The following is a 17,346-nucleotide window of genomic DNA, read 5'->3' on the forward strand; positions in this document are numbered from 1 at the left end:
TGAAAAGCATTTTGTAAAAGAAAATGACATTGCAAAGTTATGGCATAGTTCAATTCCTAATTAATTAATAGGGAAAAACTGTAAAGGTTCCATTAATGGGTTCAAAACTGTGGCATATAGTAGCGCCTTCATTCTGTGATATTGAAAAATTATTTATATTTTTATTGACATCAGGGTGGGCTTATTGTGTTATCTGTGAGCTACTGTGGCCTGCAGGGCCTTGTTGGGAGCCTGGGATTTGTAGTCCATGTGGCCGTGGCAAAGAAGTTGAACAGTGGAAATGTAGTGTGGAAGCAAATAACAAGGAATGAAAAACAGTCCGCAAAAATTACATTTAAGTCATCAAGATCTGGCAAAGCAAATCTATAAATCTAGCTTATGGGATGTTTCAGATGTAGCCATACTGGAATGATTGTGTATGCAGAAACTCCCCAAGTTCAGTCCCGAGCATCTCCAGGTAGGGAGGAGAGACACCTGTCTGAAAGCCTGCAGTTTTTCTTACCCTGCTTGCTTGACAGTATGGAAAATACTGGGCTAGGCCTCATGTAGTATAAGGCAAGGCCCTATGCTGCTACTTATTAGCTGAAGAAAAGTGGCTTTAATTGAATCAACACCCTCCCCCTTTCCTTGTATTCAGTTATTGTATTATTTGTTTTTCTTGTACCCTGCCCTTCCTCGGGTGTTACCTTCACAACAGCCCCATGAGATAGGTTTTTCTAAGAGCTAGCCCAGGTCTAATAGCCAAGGTCTATTAGCATGATAGGTAACAGGAATGTGATCTGGATTTTTGCATCCAAATCCAGTGTTCTAACTGTAGCCCCACACTGGCTATTGACAACTGGTTGGTTGAGTTTCTGGACAGCTTGAAAGATTGCATTCCTTTACTTTTCAATTTGGGATATGATTCTTTTTTGGGGGAAAGGGGTCCCTAAGTTCCTGCAAGGGAGCAATATTGTGTCACTTTGCTACTGTACTTTGGCGAGAAGTGTGTTCCTGGTTTTCACTGTAGTGTGTTAAAGCAAGTTCCAAATCTACACTTCTGTCTGCCTGTTTTAGAAGACTGTGAAGGTGAATCCTGCTAAAAATAACTGGGGGAATTTGGGAAGGTTTAAGCCTCTTGTGTGGGGAAATAAGAAGTCCTGCAAAAAAGGTGCTAAATCCAGTTGTCAAAAACGCTTTACAACTTAAAGTAATGCTGTGATGATAGTTATTGTATAAAGCATGGAGGTTTTGCAACTAAGGATAATCATTCTGTGTTATGGAACATTGTTTGAGATAAAGTGTGGGTAGACTGACAATAGATTTCTAGGTGTTTGGGACCTCAGCTCCTAGGATTCCTGACCATGGCCATGCTGGTGAGGGCTTCTGGAAGTTGAAATCCAAAACATCTGGGGATCTATTTTCTCCCTGCTCCTCTAATAAAGGACATTAAAATGAAAAATATCTGACCTTGTGAATCTTTTCTCTCATGCCTTGTATGGACACGATCTGGTCAAAGTGACCAGTATACACTTCTAAGTCCTGTTTTGTTTTTGGAGGATTGTGCACCACAATTGTTGCATTGCTGTGATATCCCCCCCCCCCCCAAAAAAAATTGTGAGAAGGGCTCTTGTCTTTCTTAGTGGAGAAAAAAAAAATCTACCTGTAAAAGGCAGGCTTGTTAGTTGGACTGTGCTGATCTGATTATGCCTTATGACCAACAGAATGAATAGAATAACCTGTGGATTTTGTTGCCTCCAGCAGGATGCAAGTTTTCTAGTGCATCTTGTTCTAACTACCTCTCCAGTTTTTCATGCTAACTTGCCTTGCAGTCAATAAGGGTAGCTCTCTGTGAGTAGGTGCTATGCACAAAAGAAGTAGGTGATGGGTGGGGACTGTTTATTCAGGGTGATTCAGGTAAGTAATGTTAAGGGAATTTGAAGGCCTCTGAGACAGGGCAGCTGAATAGTGTTAAGAAAGATCCACCTGCAGATGTTCAAGGAGGTGATACCAGCAGGGTGAAGAAAAGCAAGTGAATCCCCAGTACAGGCATTGATTATACTGATTTTTTTTGTTTTGCCTTTTTTGTCCTTGCTTTAGACCAGTATCTGTGTTACATTTCATTGTTTCAACGAGTATCAGATGAGCAGCCTTCTACTTCTAGAAACAAGACTCCTGTGTCCCTTAAAAACTACCAAGAGTATTTTCTAATTTTTGAATGCAAGAGTTTGCATTCTCAGATTCATCTGAGGAAGTAACCACTTGACTACAAAGACATATGCCACAATTTTTTAAAGTCTCAAGTTGCTACAGGATTCTTGCTTCAGGGACATGTAATTTATCTACCCTTGTGGAATTAATGCAGTGTAAGATCCTTTGGCATACCCAAATGAAATAAATACTTTGATTTATTTATGAAATTTGTTTTCTTCATCCTAGTGCTTTCCATTAGCTTCAGGTCCCAGGACTCTGCTGACTTAGCTCTTGGTGTACCTCATTTTAATGCTTAGGATCAGGCTCTTGTTTTGGTGGATCCATAGGCTAAATGGAAGTTTCTCAAACAAACAGGAAAGGGGAGGGGGTGTCATGGAAGTGTATGTGAGCTTCCACACAGAGGACAGCTGGAAAACTGGCAATGCTTCAGTGGCTACAGCATGTGAAATTGGGTGTTTTAGAAGGTTTTTTAAATAGAAAACCATTATCTGCACTCCTTCCTTCTTCCATGTTGACCGCTACTTTTAATATGATCCTTTCCTTGAGAAACTCCCTTTTCACTTAGACAGGAATGGATGCCTTCTTTATTTTTGACATCATGTCTGACATATTTAACTCCTTTCTTAGGTTCAGTATTAACAGTGTAAATGACCAGTGTAGGGTTGTGATCAAGAGAATAAGCTGGGAAGTCCTTGGTTCAGCTCTCTGCTTCAGCACCAGTGCTCCGGCCTAGTGCTGATTGTTAACACTGCCCACTTACATAGGAACACCAGAGGAAAGTCTTTGTCCATCCATTCACATGTTAGCTGGGTTTGCATGATGTGCAAAACCAGCATAATCTGAACTGCCCCTGCTTGTGGCCATGGCTTGTTCTTGGGCTTAGGAAACCCACTGTGGATTAGTGTGTGGACCAAACCTGGACAAGCTGAGAGGCCACAGACCCTCTTGGCCAGAGTTCCAAAAAAGGGTTGCTGACCAAGGGCCCTGTCTGATGTGATGGTTTGCATGGCTGCAGACAGCTCACTCCGGCAGGTTGTTCCTGAGTAGTCCCACACTCCTGAGCTGGAGAGGGAGGGAGCCACCAGGCTCCACCATGTGCCAGTTGCTCACGTCCAGGAGTTAGAGAGTGGTGCACAGTGGGAGAAGGAGGACACGAAGCCCGACCGCACCTCCCTGTCTGCTGATCCTGCCCGTGGTGCTCTGGTGGTAGGTGACAAGTGAGGCGATGGCAGGCAGAGCAGCCCAGTGCCCCGCCTTGGTGCCCCCACTCCCTGCTGCTGCTTGGCAGTGCCACTGGGATGAGGAGGTAGCAGGGCTGGTGGTACAAGAGGACTCCACTCTTCCCCCACCACCAGGGAGTTTGGTTGTGCCTAGTGGGTGGAAGGGTTGCTTTCTTCGCTGAGCCCCCTCCCAGGGAAACCAAGCTGACTTGGCTTCCCAGTCTGCTCCTGTTTCCTACCAGCTGTGTGTGCAATTTCGCATGCTTGCTCTTACTCCAGGAGGGGGCAGGAGGAAGGGCGAGCTGGTCAGGCTGGTGCTGTGCCTCTTCTCCAGGAAGTGTGGCATTTTGGCAACTTGGGCATTTCCTGTCTTTGCATGGCTTGGGCAGCTCTGGAGGGGTGGTAATCCCTGCCCTCCATGTGATGCTGACATACAGAATCACTTCCCTCCCAGCCTGACTCCTCCTTGGGTGGGGGGGGGGTCTGCCTATCCGTACCACACATGAGTCGTTTTCCTCAGTAGGGCTTGAGGAGGTGTCTGGCACCCTCTGCAGCTGCAACAGTGGGGTGAGCGAGGAGGTGGAGGCTGGGCCTCCTCCCAGGGAGATCCTGGTGGGCAGGCCAGGACAAATGCACTGCCTGTGGGCATCCCAGCATGCAAAAGTCGAGAGGGAGGCACCACCTTCTGCCACTGCTGCACATGGTGTTGACCTGGAAAAGCACCCCTGCCCAGTTGGTAAGCGGAAGGCACATGTCTCTCCGTCCAGCCCTGTCATCCTGCCGTGGTGGTGCCATGGCCAAGCAGCAGAGGGGACTGGTTGCCTTGCCCTGGCATTGCAAGCACAGAGTGCGGCGCCTGCCCCACGTTTCAGCCTCCCCTCCATGTGAGCAATTCCACTCTCCTGGGAAGCAGGGTGACACTGCCCACAGTGCACGTGTTCACCTGCTGTCACCCCAGCTTCCCTGAGTGATACCAGCACTTACTGTGGGGGTAAATGGGGAAAGTGGTACCTGAGGATTCCCCAGTAGGGCACTGTGTGTGTCCCTAGGGCAACTTCAAGTCCATGGGAACGATACACTTCTCTGCACTTAAAGCATCGCCCAAACCAACCTACTGGTACTTGATCCTTTTAACTAGAGATGGCAGGAACTGAACTTAGGGTTTTAGGGCACAGCGCAGGTGTGTTACCACTGAGCTGTGGTCTGTCCCAATTAGCTTAACCATGGTTTGGCATTCAGGGAAGTCTTGGTGTTTGCACATTCTTTTCTCCTCCTTTCACACAGGGTTTCCTTCCCATTCCCCTCCTCTTAGATTTGAAACAAGTATGGTCAAGTGTTTTAGGCACAACAAGTGCTGAGTGTTATGCTCAAAATTGAGAGGAAGGAGGCAGTCTGTGTGATGGAGGGAAGGAGAATAAACCTTTGGGGTGCTCCCAAATGGTAAAGCGTGGTTAGCCGATTGGGCACAGTCAATACCTGCGCTGGGCTAACAAGTGTCTCTTGGCTACCTGTAGCACGGAGTAACAAAACTGGTTCATCTGTACAGGGGTAGTGTTGCTACCACTGATGTGAGGTGCTCCAAGAATGTGGGAAATGCTCTGGGTAGTGCCAAGTGCTGTACTTTTGGCATCATATCTTTGATAGGTATGTTTAATTAAATGTATGGGTGATGTTTATATTTGCTCTCCATCCCCCTTTCTTCTCTGGTTATTTTTAACTATTTCTCTGTGTGTGCTTTACTTCAGCTCTGCTGCTAAAGCTGAGAGCAGACAGTGTGGTATCCTAAGAATGGGTTGGCTCCCATACTTGTACTCTGGAACTGGAAGATGAACTAATTTGGGTAACAGCCACTTCATGAGTCCCTTACCAAAACACAATAAAATAAAAATATAATAAAATCAAGGAAACAAAGAAGATCCTAATTTAGTTTATAAAATTCATGCAATAAAATTGTGGCTTCTTGTGAATGAAAGGACAGACCTGTTAACTGAGATTTACATTTTATGCTCTGTTAAGGCTTGCTTACAGTTTAATGATATTAAACTTCCTTTAAAGCATGTGATTGGGTTTTGGAGAATTCTGTGCATATCACTTTTCTGTATGCATTGCCACAATATGAAGGAAGTGTTCCTACGAATGAATTTTGCAAGTTTTAAATGGGGGTTCAAAAAAACTTAGCGATTCTTGAGACTTTGCTAGTCATTAAGGTTGTTTGCATGTTACACAGGTATGCACACTCTTTCAGTTAAAAAATGCATTGACTACAGAGATTCTTACCCTTAAATAACCCAGCAGTACAGATGTGGACAACTTGTCCACAGTCTGTGCAGGAGCTGATTGTGGGTTGTGGAGTAAAGTGGAATGGGCAGGCATGCGGCAGCAAGTGTACCTGCGTATTCCTGACAACCTGTTGATTTTTAAACTGATGGGTTGTTGTTATGTGTGAACCCGGTCAATATTAACAAGTCCCCCCCGCATTTTTACTTGTTTGGATTACTTCAGGATATTGTCTTACCTCCCCCCCCCCTCTTTTTTTAATTGTTGCAAAGGGAACAAATGGGTAGGCACATTGTGGTATTGGATTAGGATTAGGGGGATAACCTTATATTACAACATTTTGCCACTCTGAGGCACATGTCTCTGGGCTTTCAGACATCTCTGGGCTTCTGCGGCCTTGTCCCTTTTATTGTATTTGTCTGCCCTTGGGCCCCAGAAGAATTAGCACTGCAGGCAGTTTGCTCTATTGCAATTAACATTTGAAGAGAGTGTTCTTAACTTGAAGAGGCTTTGTCTGGTGGCTTTGAAACAGTCTTTTCAAAGGTGAGTAAGGGGACACATGACAGAGGTGCACAAAAGTATGCATGGTATAAAGAAAGTGCATAGTTGCACTGTTACTAGAATGCTGGTGTCATTCCATGAAGCTGAGCTTCAGGACAGGTAAAAGGAAGTTCTTCTTTCTGCAGTGGATAGTTAAAGTTGGGAATTCTGTCGAACACTGTGTAGTGATGGACCACAGCTAGGATGACTTTCAAAGATGGTTAGACAAATTCATGGAGAATAAGGCTAACAGTGGGAAGGAAGACATCTGTGTACACCCAAGACTGGGGAACACAAGTGGGGGAGAGCTGTTGCACTGATGACACACTTGTGGGTTTTCAACAGGTGTTAGTTTGGCCAGTGTGTAAATGGAATGTTGGATTAGCATGACTCTAAATTCTTAGCAGGGCTTTTTATGTTCTTAAAGCAGTACATTATCAGCCTGTATGTTTCTTTAGAATTGAGTGGGCCACATGACACCCCACACTGTTTGGCTTGTCTCATAGTCAAAATCAAGTTTAATTTTGCCGATGCTGCTTACCAAAGATTTTCATTTTGTTGCTTCACTCTTGTTTTGTGTGTTATTGCATCTTGAGACATCAACAAGTTGGGGTATGTAGACAAACTCAATGCTGTGGTGCATTGACTTTCTCTGTGCAAGTCTGACTAGCAGTTTGCATTTTGATCGATAGGAAAGGGAGAACATGATGATCCCCAACCTATATGGCCTTTGAAAAAGTATTAGGTCAATTTGTTGGAGGAAACAGCCATGGCGATTAGCGATGCAACCTCTGTGTAATGCAGAAGGTACCCCTTTCACCATGTATGTAGGATTGCCACTAGTAGATGGCCATGCTTGGGAGCTTCCTGAGTCCTCTGGGTGGCTGCTGGCCTGATAGTTCCTGTGGTCACACGGGAGGCCCTTTTCTACTAGGTTAGCGGTTTTGCCTAGCAAACCCAGTACTGCTAATTGGAGTAGAGGTCTTTGCTACCAGATCCTTTTAATGTGGAGATGTCAGGGATTGAACCTTAATAGCATGTGATCTGAGCTATGGATCCTCAAAAAAGAAGAGTTGAAGGTGGTGGTGCTGAAGCCCAATATGCCTGCTTAGTGTCAGGTTCTCTCTGCACCCAGCATCTTCTCCAATGTGCAAGCAGCAGATAAGATGAAGGGAGGTGGACCCCTGCAGGCAGAAAGTTTTAAAAACCACTGGACTAGGTGGGTCTCTGTTCTGAGCTGTCACAGTAGAAGAAGGAAGACCTGAACAAGGCAGCGTTTTGGATAAGGCAGATCCCTCCCCAACATGCCCTCTGATTTAGCTGAAACCAACAGTCTTCTTTGTACTGTCAGGACTTATCTCATGGTTTCCTGCTCATCTGAAAACTCAGCTTATTAAAAAGAAAATCAGAATAAATTCATTAGGCCACAAATAATGTGGAATTATGTACATGTGTGTGACAGAGAGAGAGAGAAAGAGCATGCGAGAGAGCATGCTGGTCATATATAAAAACATAGAATACAATCATGAACAACTTTCAAGGCTGTAAGCCAGTAATCCTGATTGCATCTCTTGTTTGTTTCTTGCTAGGGGTGTAAGAACCCATTTAATCATGTTTGCTTCATTTAATTGTGTGTACTGACTCTTCTGTTCGTCTTGTTTGTTCTTGCAACTAGACAATATGTTAGAAGATGCTACAGTTTGCATCTTTTGAAGAAGGCAGTAAGATAATATTTCATGTCTGTACCACCCAGTAGCCACAGCCCTGTGTAGGGTCTACAACAGTTAAAAATTCAGTTAGTTCAGGAATTCCAAGGCAGGTCTAGTTTTTGACCTGGTTTTGGGAAAGCAGTTTCCTTATGGAGAGACAGCTGTGTGTAGGCAAATCTGATATGGAAAGAGGGGTTCAGGCAATGCTGGGGAAACTCCCCATTAGTGCCAGCGTGTTCTCCTGGACATAATACTATTGATGAGCTATGGGGAAGTAGCAGTATCATCTTTGGCTGGTGCACAGTTGAGCCTTGTTCTGGGGAAGGTAGAACTTGACACATTTAACTAAGTGCTACCTAAATCAAGATTGGTCTCTCTCAAATGCTTTGAAGACTCTTCAGAGGCTTCCGCTGCTAGAAAATACAGCTAACTGGTTGCTTCCGAATATCAAGCAATTGGAGTGTATAACATATGTGCCATATTGTTTCACAGTGCATTACTGAGCCCATTTTGAAGTGCTGCTCACCACTGTTAAAGCTTTAAGTGGCTTGGGACCAGGATATTTTGAATGAGGGCCAGCACTCTTGCAAGATTTCTGGGCTTTCAGGACTGGCCACGGTGGCACTGTTCTCTGGACCACTGTGAGGTTTATCAGGCTGGCACGCAGAAGAGTTAGGGACTTTTCAGTAGTGGTTCCATGACTGTGTAATTCTCTGTCATGGGAAATACAGTTGGTTATCCCAATCACAAATTACATGGTTGTAGGTTGTATGTTGTTGTGATTTTTATAAAGTTATTCTATTGTAGAGAATGCTTATAGGATGTTACAATTGTTTCTGTGTAAACCGCCTTGAAAGAGGGTGTATTTAAATTAAAAAGTGGCTGAGCAAAGATATAAATTATGATTTAGACTGCAGTGGAACATGTATAAAGGAGACCTGTCTCTGGCCATCCATCCAGCTCTTTTAGAGGTATTAACATAAGTAAACATTGCCAGCAATATAGAGTGTGGTGTGTTGGAGGCCAAAGTCGTTTATCTCACAGTTGCTGGTAAGGCAGCAGTGCTGCTGATGTGCATTCACACCACCAGCTGGACCTGGTTATATCTAGTGTTATCTCATCAGTGGTATCTGGCCCAGGGTTTCTAATGTAGCTTTTTACTAGCTGAGCTTGGTTGTGTTGCAACAAACTAAGACTGCTATCCCTCTGTAACCAGTGGTAGAAAATAACACTAGTGAAGTGTCTTATGGAATATATAAACAGTCTTGTGTCATTTGCTGTAGAAACAACAACTAGAACTCCTGTTTATGTGATCAGCCTTTCCATCAATAATCCCTGGTTATGTTTTCATTGAGATAATGTTTGGGGATGACTTTCTATGGTTGCCCAGCTAGCTTGTTCTAGGCTACAGTGCTGGCAACTTAGGATTTAAGGCTATCGAAGAACTGCTGGGAGTTCATAGACTGATCTGAAATTCATGTCTTAAAGCCATGATACTCAAGTCTTGTGTGAGGGCCAGTGTGGCGTATTGGTTGGACTGAGGATCTGGGAGCTTCAGGTTCTAGTACTTGCTCAGCTGTAAAGCTCACTTTGGCCCAGCATCAGATTCTCAACCTAATCTACCTCACAGGGTTGTTGTTCTGAGAATCAAATGGAGAAGAGAAGGGTTATGTAAGCCACTTTGAGCTCCTTGAAGGGATATACATATAATAAATATTAAATACATAAATCATGTCCACCAGTGTCCATATCATTTCCTTTATGTAAAGGGAATATATTTGATAACTGGTTCTTGATTCAGTATGTGGAACTGAGAGATTGTTTAGTATTAATTGACCATTTTAAGAATAGGAGTTACAGTGCTTAATGGCCATAATATTGGATATGGCATGACTACAACCCAAAGGGGGTTTGTTTGTGGGCAGCATGGATTTTTTTAAAAAAGTGATTCCTTATCTGAAACTGCATTCACCAAATTCCCAAACTGCTTTTAAAGTGTCCTAAGTTCAAAAAGCAAAATGCTTTTTTTAACAGGAGATGCTCCCCAAGTTTCTAAACAAAACAAAACACCACCTTGCCAAATCTTTTGTACTTTTTTAGAGCTTGGGTGGAGCAGATTAGGGACAAGGTGGGTGGAGTTTCTCAAAAAGAAGAGATCTCATGCTTGCCCTTTCATTGCAGTGGAAGTATTTTATGGTGTAATGGCTGTGTCAGCATGCTGTGGCCTCTCGAATTATGTGCTCTGGGAAGAGACCCACATTGTGGCACATGCATAATGTAGTGGATTGGTGCCCCAGTATTGCAATGTCATCATGATCACATGTGACTTAGTGCTATACATAAAGCCATTGTGTGTGCCAAAACTGACAGCTGGAGTTGACTAATCTGTGCGCCGTCGCATCAATAAAAAGGTGTTGGGACTGACATGCAACATAGCCACTTTGGCCTTGCATAGGATGCTATTTTGGTGATAAGCTGATCCATGTGCCATTGCTGATATTTTTAGAAGTGGGGTGCCAAGTTATTAAATCCTGTAGCTGAAATAATTAAGAGTCTTCAGATACATTGCAAGTGGTCCTTACATCTTAGAATTTACTAAAGTTGAGGATCTTATTCAGCAATTCATATTACTCCAAATGCATCTCTAGAGGGGATTAAATCTTAATCATAGTGCTTAAAGCAAAATAAAACTAATCGTCAATGATTTTATGGAAGGCAGATCACATCTGAAATTGGGATTTGGGGAATGGAACTCATCACAATCTGTTAAAGAAGAGTTCCATATTCGTTCAACCGAATGAACTCTGCAGCTTTCTGCACACTTCAGAGGTCAGTGCAACTAGGTCTTACTTTGAAATGCACTTGTCCTAATCTGATACAGTTTTCCTTATTTCACCTGTGCTGCTAGAGCTCACAGTGGATTATATGTTTAGTGGTAGCAAGTTTTTTTCCTGCAAGGCTATTAAAAACATGATGAAAGTATATCACCAGTGGATGTTCTCTAAAATAGCAAATGGATGCATAGCATATTGAACTGCAGTGAACAAGTTTGGTCATGTTTCTTGTCTCTATCACTCTGACAGCATACCTGGTTCTTGCATTGTTTGGCCTGCATCATTCAAATGCATTTGGCTGGTGACTTTTAGATAAGTATCTGTTGAGTTTTCCAGGGTTTTGGATGAACCCTCTTAGGTGACTATTTATTACATTTCTATATCATGCAGTAGCCAAAAATCTGGGGATCATTCACAACAATTAAATCCATAAAACACACTGTAAAAGTTTAAAACTACAGTATCGGATAGATTTGACTTTGGCTTTTACTTTTAACAGCAATGCAAAGATTTAAAATACAGCAGCAGATTTAAAAACAATAAAACCTGAGATGGAAATGCCAGGAAACGTAGGAAGGTTTTCACCTGGCACTGGGAAGACAGAAGTTTAGGTACCAGACAGGTAGCTCTTTCCATACTTTGGGAGCCCCAACAGGAAGAGGTCCTCCTCTGAGTAGCCATCTAGCTCACTTCTTTTGGCAGAAGCTCTCAGAGAAAAACTGCTGAAGATGATCTTAGGGTCTTGGCAGCTATATGCAAAAGGAGACAATTCTTCAGGTAACCTGACCCTTCTAGCTTGGCTGTTTTTGTCCTGGGCAAGGATGTTGTTGGTTTATCAGTCTGAGCTAATAAAAGGTGTTTTGCACCGCCCCAGGGATACTTTTGGGTCCCAGGGCACTCAGACTATGAACCTGAAGTTTTTGGGGTAGTGACCTCCTCCAATATCACTCTCCTGGGTTGATCTTGTGTACACATTTTTATGTATCTTGTTCCTGTGTTGTGAGTGTGTTGTCTGCACTGTTCATCATGTGTCCATGTTGGTTGGCTTGCATGTGTTGACAGAAGTTTGGAAAATACATTTGCTCAGTACAGACTGACCAGGCAACAGTCACCTTTTGATCCACTCAGAGAAATGTGTAAAGAAAAGAAAAAAAAAAAGAAATTGTGTCAATTGCTTTGGTTACAAAGCGAAGTGGGATTGGTGCAGCTCTGCTAAATGTTCTCTCGCTCTGGGTGTGTGTGTGTGTGTGTGTGTGTGTGTGAGGGAGGGAGGGAAGGAGGGAGAATTTAATTTAAACAAAGTTCTCATTCTAAAATGATAGAATGGTGGAGTATTTACTTTGGGCAATAATCTTCTGTAGCACTATGATTATTTCTCTTTGTGTTGAGACACTGGCATTAGAGGAATAATATTAATTGCAGATAGATAATGGTAACCACTAATGGGTATGGACTTGCATTATAGGATTCATTCTTCCACTGGCTAAAATACAAGTTTAAGTCTAAAGCGGATGGGGTGTACAGTCAGGTACATTTGATCTTTATTGGTTGCCTTGTCAAAGCATTTTAATCACCTTTTTGAACTTGTCTGTAATTAGTGATATGTGATTTCTGCATATGTTCCCATTGCCTGGTGACGTTATAGACATTTGCTGCTATTCCCAATGGAATGTGCAAGGCATGTAGCTTAAGGGAAAAGGAAAGATGCAGCTCCTAGACTGGGGTTGGTGATGGAGGTGTGTGTGTGTGTTTCACATCTGTGTATCTTTTGTACAGATGCCACTGCTTTGGGAATGCTTGCTGCCTCAAGAATGCTTGCTCTTAGGAGCCAAAGTCAATATTTGAAGTGCCTTCATTAAATAGCTAGGCGTCAGCCCTGTACAAAGCTGAGAGAATATTTTAAAAGTCTAGATCAAGTTTTCAGGAGCCTAAGTAGCTTCTAAAGAAATAAATAAAATATTGAGCTCTGAATCACCATATCCAGTGCTAGGGAGTCTTCCAAACTCCTTGGTTTGGTTTCTTTCAGGAGCTCCCTCACCACTTAAAAAATAGAAGTAGATGAATAGCTTCCCTTCCCCAACTGTTGGGAGTTGTCCTCTATTTTAGGAGTAATCACATAAAGGACATACTTATCTGCAGTAAACTATTTACTGTGATTGATTTATGTATCTGTGGAAGGTAAGATGATACCTGCTACCCAAATGTGTGGATGTTCCCAAATGTTCTCTCCCCCATTACTCCTTTCTCATTCCCTTCATTGTGTTGTCCTTCACTGAGGCACCAGGAATAGGGGGCCATGTCTCTGCACTCCTCCTTTTCTGCAGCTGGGGAGACATTAATTTCTTACCCCAATCTACAGCTGCAGGTGAGGGGGATGGGTTGTGTTGGATTGCTTTGCATCTGGGAAGTTGATTTAATTAGCTTAATGACCTGCTTGGCTTTGTCATCCAAGGGCTGGCTTTCCTAGAAGAAATTGCCCATTGCCCTCTGGGAATGGAAAATTGAAAGCTTGTAATGCAGGGCAGTTGTCAAAACCACTGAATTGATCCTACTTGGCCATGTGTGTCCAAAAGCAAATAGATGTTCAAGTGCAAGGTATTTTCCACCAGCAGTACTTTATAAGAATAGCAGTATACAGTTATGGATTCCTTCCAGCATTTCTGGAATCTTGTAAATGTTTCTAGTGTGTATACACATAAACACAGTGTAGATATCCTGCACTGAAGAATTCTGCTGTTATAATCTCATTTCAATATGTAAGATGGTCTCATTTCATCTTAAATTTTGGACTTGTAGCCTACCTTGAAAACAAGGCGTTGCAAGCTGCCATCTTGAATCTGCTCACAGGAAGGATAAAAAGATTGATGATCCTGGACAGTTTTGGACTATGTTTGGGAAGTGGAATCAGAGAGAATGCAGAAAACATGTGCTGAAACAATTTCCACTGTAGTTAATATGAACAAGCACTTGCCCAATTAGTTTCCTGGTGATACCAGCCTTACTGCTTGGAAGTACAACAGGATCTCAAGGCTCAGTCAAACATAGGCATTTGATTAAGACCAACCTTTTGTGACTTTGTACTATCTAGATGGGTTGGGCTACAATTCCTGTTATCCCCAGCCAGCATGCTTTCTTTTTCAGGCACAGCCATATCAAGGGCCACTGAGACTTGGAAGGCTGTTTAAAGTCATAGCATGGGCTCAACATCCTGTTTGTTAGGATCTGTGTTAGCAGGAATATCTCTTCTTCTGACGATCTCATGCAATGGCAACTTCTCATGCTCTTTCTCTGAGCTACTAGGAGCTTTCTCTGAGCTACTGAGCTACTGCTTTTCTCAGAAGTGCTATGAGCAAAGCTAGAATTTACCCTTTCAGTGGCATTAAGTGTTTAAAAATCTTTCTTTTAGTATTGCTGTGGCTATACCAGCCGTGCTATTTTTGAGTTTTCCTGTTTGTTGAACAAAATGCAGACAATAAGTGGAGGAATCTGAACCACAGAACTACACTGTGTGTCACATGCTACATACAGGAGGTACAACATCTCTTTGGGCATTCATGAGCAATGGATTATACCATCCACACTGTTGATGCCGATTGAATCTTTGGCTAAGGAACAGATAAACCATATGAAATATGAAAAAGTCAGGTCTACTGCTTGGCAGAGGATATGTATTGATCCCTTTAAAACATAAGATTTTGGATCTCTCTCCTGTTCTCATGCTGTGCATAAACTCACTCTGAAAACAATGCTGTGCATAGGTATAGCAAGACCCACCCTTTCCAGACTTTAATTTTGTGCACATCGGGAGCATAATAAGAATTACTCCATGTGCATGTGGCTTGGCTGCCCATACCGTTTTGCATATGCTTTGCTGTGCTGTTGCTCTTCACAATAGGAGCCTTCTCCCTCCCCTGTCTTGTGTGTGAATCTCTTCAGGTTTTGATGATCTCTCAGGTGTGTGTGGCATTCCTGCTCTGTAAGTCTCCTGGGATTTGGTAGCAGAGATCAGATATCACTTCTCCTTGTGAGTTGCCAGGGATTAGTGCAAGGAAGATGTGAAAGTTTCTGGTTTCACAGAAAGTTAGTGCAGAAAGTTTCTGCTCCATTCTTATTTGCCTTAGGAGTGTGTATCTTTGAGCATCTGTTTTATGAACTGATACTAGATGATTCCTGTATTTTCTGCCTGTTCATCATAGCTTCTTACATGGGGATCCAGGTGTTCTACTGGGGATCAGTGAAAAGAGTTGCTTGTATGTAGCCCCTCCAAAGAAAAGTACCATTAGCAATTGAGGTGGTATATGCTGCTTGGAAGGGCTGGAGGCAAAAGTGGGAAGGTCCATGTTTCCCTTTCTCTGTCTCTGTTTTTCTCTGCCTTTCTGCCTCCCTGTCCAGAATACAAGAGACAGATTGCTCTTGCCAGATCATTTGTACAGGGCTTTAAAAATTGGTTTGAGGTCCACAAATTGCCCAAGTCAGGCATGGCCAGAAGGTAGATCTGAATCTACTGGTAGATCTCTGGAAGGAGAATTGACTCCTAGTTTGGCAAGGGTTTGACTCCCAGTTGTCTAAGAATAGCAAAAATGAAACGACACACATACGCACAAATGGTGCCAAATGAAGAGAGCTTGGAGTGGATTTTTATGTGGATCCAAAGTTCTTTTAAATGTATGCCTTTTGCCCTAGGTTCTGGTGTGATCAATCTTAGGGTTCTAGTGAAAAAATAAAATAGATCTTGCAAGACTACTGTTTGCTCACTCCAGGCCTAAAAACCAGATTTTTCCTAACACTGAGATTAATTTCTGTATTGGAAAAAAACTTGTATCTCTGTGGTGTTTAAATGGCTCTGCCATTTGGTTTTGGGTACATATCCCAGGCATCTGAAACATGCTGCAGCAGTATTTTGGTGTGAGGTGCCCGGCCAAATTCTATCCAGAAAAAACTTTGTACTAACCTAATCTGCTTTGTACTAACCTAAAAAGTTTGTAACCCTTTCTTCTCCCTAATCTGAGATGTATCTCAGCTATCAATGTTTAAGGATAGGTTTATCCCATGGGATTAGAGATACTAGTGATTTGGTTTGCATATAACAGCAACTCAATATAGGCTGAGTATGGATTGTCACTGAATCATGGGTGTTTGTTACATACCTAGTCATCACTATGTTTAACTATGAGATGTTAACCAAAAACAACCTAGACTTCACATCTCAGTAGCAAACCCAACGGGTCCTCTTTCTGAGCTGTCCATGATTAACAACTCATAGTTAACACATACTGCAGGGTTCTCATGTAAGAACAGCGCACGATTCAACAACAACCATGCTCAACCTATGCCCTCAGTTTTTATTTTATATGAATCAGGCCTCAGTCTCTGCCTTTGTTTCAGGGCAGCTTGTGGGGATTGGAGCCAACTTATTATGGGGCTGAGTGTTATTGCATCAGTCTTTTCCAACCTGAAAACCTTCAGGAGTGTTGAGCTGGAGCCAGCAAAGCCATTGACTGGGGACCATAGGATCATTTCTAGAGGATGCCAGGATGGGGAATCTGGGTGGGATGGGGTACCATGATAGATAGGGAGATGAACATGAACCCGGAAACATGAGTTCAAATCCCCTGTTATCCATTGATTCATTTTGATGCTTTTGGGTAAACTGGCTGTCTTTCAGATTCCTGTTACACTTCTGTAACATGGAGTTGATATATTACAAAGTCATTGCAAAGTGAAGCTTGGTCAGAATTAGAAAGTTCTCAGCATGTTAAAAGTCGTATATATCCCATAATAAAAGTCCAGACATACATATCTGTTCAACTAAATTGATTTCTAGTACTTTTCTGTACAGTAGAAGTTAACAGTAAATAAAACAGCAAAACAGTTATTTGGCAGTAGTCAAAATATCAGTTTGCAGAATACTGGAGGAAAGCCCAGGGTATCTTCAATATGTCTTTGGTTTGCATGGATTACAGCAAATCTAATGAATTTGGTTTATATGATGAGGTTTCAGGAAGGTGTTTAATGCAGCTGTATTTAGACTTTGGAAGAGCATGTTCTCTGTTCATCACCGCATAATTATTAGATTCAATATATATTGTTTAATGATTTGTTATTAATCTATTTCTGTGTGTAAAAGGGAAGCTTTTTATGGCTTTTCTACTTGCAGTGTAAATATAATAAATATACTGAGATGTGAGCTTTAAAAAATACAGAACTCAGTAAGAAACATTTAAATATAAATAGACTTGACTACATTGATGTCGTGAATGCAAACATACATTTGTTTTGGGTTTGTTGCTGCCTTCAATAAAATTTACTTTGAACATTTAGAAGCTAATTAATCTTGTACTAATATCTAGCTTTCGCTCCCAACAATATCCTTTGTCTAATAGAGTCTGTTAGAATTTGTCACAGATGAGTTGTATGGCATCTAGATAAACCATGCAGCATTTTTCCTTCCCACTTTAAACAGGCTCTGGGAGTCCTGTGTTCAGTATCATGTAGTTTGTGTGTTTTCTTTTGAGAGCTGGGAACAAAATGTGTGTGTGTGTGTGTGTGTGTGTGTGTGTGTGTGTGTGTGTG

General features: G+C 42.4%; 1 protein-coding gene across 8 annotated transcripts in view; it reads left to right on the top strand.

Moving 5' to 3' along the window:
* Positions 1–17,346, top strand: part of RREB1 (ras responsive element binding protein 1) — a 155,998-nt gene that overhangs the window by 6,770 nt on the left and 131,882 nt on the right. The window lies entirely within an intron of this gene.

This window comes from Varanus komodoensis, unplaced genomic scaffold (genome assembly GCF_004798865.1).
Source record: "Varanus komodoensis strain SLA01 unplaced genomic scaffold, ASM479886v1 scaffold8, whole genome shotgun sequence".
NCBI classification, from domain to species: Eukaryota; Metazoa; Chordata; class Lepidosauria; order Squamata; family Varanidae; genus Varanus; species Varanus komodoensis.